Genomic DNA, 6,122 nt, shown 5'->3' with positions numbered 1-6,122 from the left:
AGGGGAGAGAGCATGCTGATTGTCTGATGCAGGCTAGGAGAGAACTGGGAAGGGTTCTCACATTTCCTGAGTGATTTGGCAGGTATGATGCTGGATGAACCAGCATTTCATGTAACAGCAAAAAGCCTGGTCCAGTTTAGTGTTTGGAAGACTGCTGTGGGTCTCTAGCCTCGGGATGGAACCTTTTGCCTGAGATGTCAAAGGAGCAGTGGTCGCCCTGAGCCCACAGACACCCTGACACCACAGCCCAGCAAGGCACAGCTGTGAAGATATGTCTTGTGCTCCAGCCCAACGCAGTTCCCCAGGAATGTGTGTGTTTTGGAAATGTCTTTTATGTTGCCTTACTTACACCTTGAACAATACAGTCTGAGAACTTGGCGGACAGCTTCTACTCCTGGGGTCTGCAGCCTAAAAGAACGTTTTAGCACCCATCTTGTAGACAGACGGGCTGTTTTTGGAAATAACCCTTAGTGTCAGACTTACAAAGCTGTTCAGAGGATTAACTCCTATTGAGCATCTCAGCTTTGAGGGAAATTGCACTAGGGAGTACTCACTGAGGCAGTTTCAGCTACTGTAGATAAATACCATTGATTTGGACTTTCACAGAGCTCCATAATAGAGTACCTTTAAAGGAGCATGATGCACATAAGATTTAAAAATTAATTTGAAAAATCAGAGTCCTGGTGCCCTGACATTTTTATGATTACAAAAATAATAATCATAATCCTTAAAGAAAAAAAAAAAAAAAAAAAACACAAAAGAGAACGAACAAACAAAACTAAAAAAACCCGCCCCTAGAAATGAAACTGTTAGTGAGGTCAGTCCTCTGAATCTGAAATCTCTCAGTTTTCTGAAGTAAGGTTTCTTATTTGAAACTCTCTGGAGTAAACTAAGAAATGCTGGTAGCAGCTATACTTCAGTTTTCTGCCTGCTGTGTTTCCTTGGTCCTCTCCTCCTGTCCCCTAGTCCTGGGAAAAGCCCTGGGGAGGAGGCAGGTGGTTAAGTTGCACAGTGTAGTTGGAACAAGCTATTTCTCGGCATTTACATTAAATGTAAAAACATTTAGGTGCCTAACAGAAGGTGGTTAGGAATTTAGGTCAGGTGAAAGTCATAAAGAGGGTTTGTTGCTCTACTACCCTGCTAAAAGTAGGGGTGTGGAGGAGCCCAGCTTGTGTTCCTTGGTGGGTCCAGCCCTTAAAACAGAAACTTTGTTTTATCCCAAGACATACAGCCAAGGGAGAGCAGAAAACTAGCAGATGGAGCAGTATCATGAACGTATTACAGTCAGAGAAGTTCTTTAAGGTAGAGGTGTCTGAAGTGAATAAAGAAAATAACAGGTTCTAACTTCCACCTTCCTTCATAGACTGTGAGTTTCTTTTTCGTCCTGTTGATCCAAACTCTTGTGACTACCTTTCCTACATTCAGAAGTCTTTTTCAAAGAGATGTGAGTTTACACCCTTTAAAGACTTAGTTGTTCTATTAATCATTGAATATTCCTTTGAACATTGAATTTAGACCCTTCCCTTTTTTGACCTAATGAAAAAGATTAATTTTACTATCATGGAAAGGCTTTTACTTTTCTTTATTCTCATATATTCAAATCACACAGATGGTAGTTACCCTAGAATATCCCTCAAGGTAATCAACACTCATTTTTTTTAATGATAACACATTATATTTATTTCCTTTCAGCAAAATTTCTGAGACCTTAAAAAAAAACCCCATAGAACTATTCTACATTTTAGATGGCATGCTAAGCTGGTTGCTATCCATGGTTGTATCACTTTGCTTTGTTGATTCTTTTTTCCTCTCTCTTAACTATTTGAGCGAGTGGTACAACGTGATATAGCACAGTAACTGTTCCACATAAAATTTCCAAATTACAGTTGATGGAGTTTATTCAAAAGAAGTGAAAAAATTTCCAAAAGGAAAGAACAAATCTATGGGAGATATTGAAACTAAGCAGCAATAAACAATGGTTTGTTTACACTGGAAAGTCTATTTACATAATCCAAACAGCAAACAAACTCTTACTGGATCTCAACCTGCCAGACTCATAAAATATTTAAAGAGTTCTAATATTCCATTTCAAATTGAGCTTTTGGAAGTTTCTCTTCTGTGTAGCTTACTAGTTTTTAAACCAATGAAAACATTGATAAGTTTGGGGTTGTTTTCGGTTTTTGTCACTTTTTCAGCTGCTGTTCACTGATATTACTATGGTACAAAAATGGAACTGTTGTTTTGGGATTGTTTTTTGGAAAAAAAAATAACATATTGTTCTTATTATGCTATGTGTGATGTGATTTTCCCTGTGGATTATCTTGGTAGAACTGCTATGTTTACGGAATTTGAATTAAAACAGATTACATACCTGCAAAGAAGTGCACTACAGGTTTTGTTTTCTCTTCAAGTCTCAAAAATAAGCAATTTTTAAAAAAACCAAGCTGAAAGTACCAAGAGAGAAAAGAAATAAGGGCAATACCCCAAATAATCAAAACAATCTGGTATTCCAGATATTTAACCTCAACCTCTTCCCTTTTCTACCCTTTGTAAAGCAGGCATGTATTTTAGCCGTCCCCAAAAGCAGTAAAACAATACCATCTTCTCAGTTTATGGATGTCTGTGTATCAGGACTCCAACTGAGACCTGTGTAATTAAATCCATTACATTGTTATTTTGGCATTTTACTATCAGGATGATCATAAGAAATGACCCAATGCTACAAGGTTTCATTTGTAAGGCTGTGCACAACTTAGAATTATCTGCTATGGCATTTGATAACTCAGGAAATAAACCAACTTGTTAGTAGTACAGCTCTGTGTTTCCTCATCAATTTCACATTCAAGCATTTGTATATCTGAAAACCTTCAGCAAGTGAAATTTAAAAACAACCAAACATCCATTCCAATGTCTCCTTGTTCAGGAGTACAGAAAACCAAAACAAGGTGTTTTTAATGGTATGTGATATTTTAAATAATTTAAATCTTCAGTACAAGTTGAAAGGACGCTTTGGTTTAGGATTTTAGATTTTTACCTGAAGTGTAGAATAACCACATGATGCTATTATTGCTCAAATAGTGAAGAGAAGCCTCGTGTCCATGTTATTTTCAGAACCTAGGCTCCTATTTTCCTGCACACGAGAAGAAAGCTTTCCACTGGAGAGGGCTGCACAAAATGTGCTTTTCACTATCAGGCTGTGATGCTCTTCCTAGCCAGCCAAGCAGAACCAGTACCTGATTTGTAGGCAGACTCATGATGCCTCCGCCAATAACCCCTCTCAAAAAAAAACAAAAAACAAAACTCTTAACAAAAACCCTGAACACCATGTCCAGTAACATTTTTGTGTATGCTGCAGGAGAAAAGTGGAATCAGGCATAGGTGGGCCAGGCACAAGAGAAAAGTGGAATCAGGCACACAGTTAGCAGTATGCAGGCATAGACGATTATCAGCTGTCATGGTAACACCTTCATTAACTGTCCTCAGTAATTCAGCAGATTTGTAAAAGGCCAAAAGATGCATAGATCCTAATTCTCAGGTCTGCCTTCTAGTTCTGTTTGTTTAAGGATTTTTTTTTTCATCTGTTTGTTCAATTTCTGTGTGATTTCTTCTGTAGGTTTCAGAATATATACATATGCACACATACAACTACATATGTATGTGTATTGTTTTGTAAATGTTCTCAGTCATGCTTTCTTCTGCTTTGCATCATTTACTCATATACTTTCCATGTCCTCATTTATTTTTTGCGCAATTAAACCTTATAATAAATTATTAAATATAACCTGACAGTGACAGTCTTCCTGTTTTGTTTTCTTCTGGGCATGGGAGGGAGTGAAGGGGGTGAAAGAGTTGGGGAGGAAAGCAGGGGCTACACTTCAATTGCATCCCCAAAAAGAAAACACTGAAATTACTGTGGTGAGTGGCAAGAAGCCTGTAAAACCACAAAGCTGTCAGATACCAAGCTGCTGTTCATACTTTTAAATCTAGGCACAAGGAGCCCTTATACATTTGCTTTTGTCAGCTGAATAGCACTGTTTGCCCAGCAGCAAAATAACACCTCCTGTGTGGAAAATCATGGGTATTTATTATTCTATGGAGTTTTCAATTTGAGATGCAAAACCCATGAACATAGACAACATCAAACACATTTTCTTTCTCACCCCACCACGTAGGCTTTTCATTCACATAAATTTCTCAGACCAAATTAACTTTATGTAAACATATACAGCTCCATTCTGCATATTAGAGCTGTTCTAAAATTGATACTTAAGAGTCCACCTACTAGGTAAAAATGTTTCAATTGCAGAAGGACAAACAGTCTCTAATCCTGCATTCAAATTAAGGGATAAGGTAACTCTGGAGGCTGCAATACAGCACCAACACAGCTGGGATCACATCACTGTCCTGCCAAAGCAGCCCAGGCCATGCCCAGCACAGCCAGTTTGACCTTCCACATCTTGCCAGCACAGAGAAAATAAAGTCTGTGCTGCAAATAAAAGGCCTGTGCTTTGATTATTTCATTGTTAAGAAAAAACCTAATAGACTTTTCTTGTGTTTGTATGAGACTTTTTGCAGTTGACATAAATCTCCTGTCTGCCAGAGTGATGATTCTTCTCCTCTTCTTTCTCTGCTGTGTGTGCCATGAAAATGGGATCTTCCACAACTGTTAGAAGGAGGCTAGAAGAACATTAAAAGGAAAAAAAAAAAAAAAAGAAAAGAAAAGCTAAAGGACTTTTCTCAAAGCAGCTACCACTTTGAAAAAGCAGAAAAATTTTTCTTCAGATGATGATTTATTATTGGGAAGTATAAAACCATCAATAAAAATGGGGATTTGTCTTCTCATTTTCTGTGAATATATTACAGATTCAAGTCATATGAAAAAAAGAAGTTGCAGCTTGAATATGTTTCCCAGCTGTCTCACATCTGGCCCTGCTAAAGTACCAGTGAAATGCCCCCTTCCCCTTACACACACTCTTCAGACACTAATGCAGTCTCTCTTACATCCATCTTAAAAAATGAATTATTCTGAAGCTATTGTCTATGCTAAGAATTAGTCATTTCATTTAGACAACTTAATGTTACAGTGCCTCAGTGCACTGGTATGGAGGAAAGGTGGTTTCTGAAGCAAAAGGCTGATCCGTAGCCTATGGCCACTCTAGGAAGAGCTTGATCTTTGTAAAAACAGTGACCCAACAGGCAGAATGAGAGAAATCAGCTTTATGAGGACATATGGACAGTGGAATTTATCACTGGATCATACAGGAATGAGATCTGAGAGAAGATAGGTGGAAAGCCAGAGGCTCACATCCACTGTGAAAATGGGGTCTCACATCCACTGTGAAACACACATTTCCCTAAACACACCCCCAATTAAGGATGTGAAGAGACAAGACAGAAGCAGAGAAATTGGCTCCTGTCTTTCCACTTCTGCACTTCAAGGCTTGAAAACGATTATTAAGGGAAAGGGATTAAAAAAAAAAAAAAAAAAAAAAGAGATGCACTGAAACAGCTATCCTAAAGAATTGTAGTGAAGCTGAACTGCTGAAGTGGAAAAAAAGATAAGACAGAGAGTATCATAGAATATAATTTTTTGCCTCATTTTTACAAGTGATGACTTGAGGAAAAGAAAAACATTAACAATGACACAAATAATAAAACAGCTATCATACCAAAAGAGTTAATTTGTTAATAACATGGAATAGAGTAGTCTTTAAACGTAGCTGTAAAGCATTAAAGGAGATTCATTCAAAAATAATGAAAAGTAGTAATCATATTTTAAAACCTTCAATTTTTCCTGTCTATATAGTTTAAGATTAGACTATATGATTTGGGAGATATAAAGACTAGACACAGAAGGGATGATCTTAATAAATATACAGCACAAACCATGAGTACACTTCATCTCAACAGGTGATCTTACCCAGATCTGATTAGAGTACAAAGCTTTTGATGAAGCCTCTGTGATCCTCCTCTTCTTTCTGAAGACATACATTTAGTCAGAAACATAGTAGGGGAAACTGCATCATACATGATAGTATAGTCTAAAATATCTAATTCCAATATAATGCTGATATTGCTTATTTTCCCAATGAAACCATAAATTCAATAAAAATCCATGTGGA

This window comes from Cinclus cinclus, chromosome 1, assembly GCF_963662255.1.
Source record: "Cinclus cinclus chromosome 1, bCinCin1.1, whole genome shotgun sequence".
NCBI lineage: Eukaryota > Metazoa > Chordata > Aves > Passeriformes > Cinclidae > Cinclus > Cinclus cinclus.
This window is presented reverse-complemented; position numbering follows the sequence as displayed.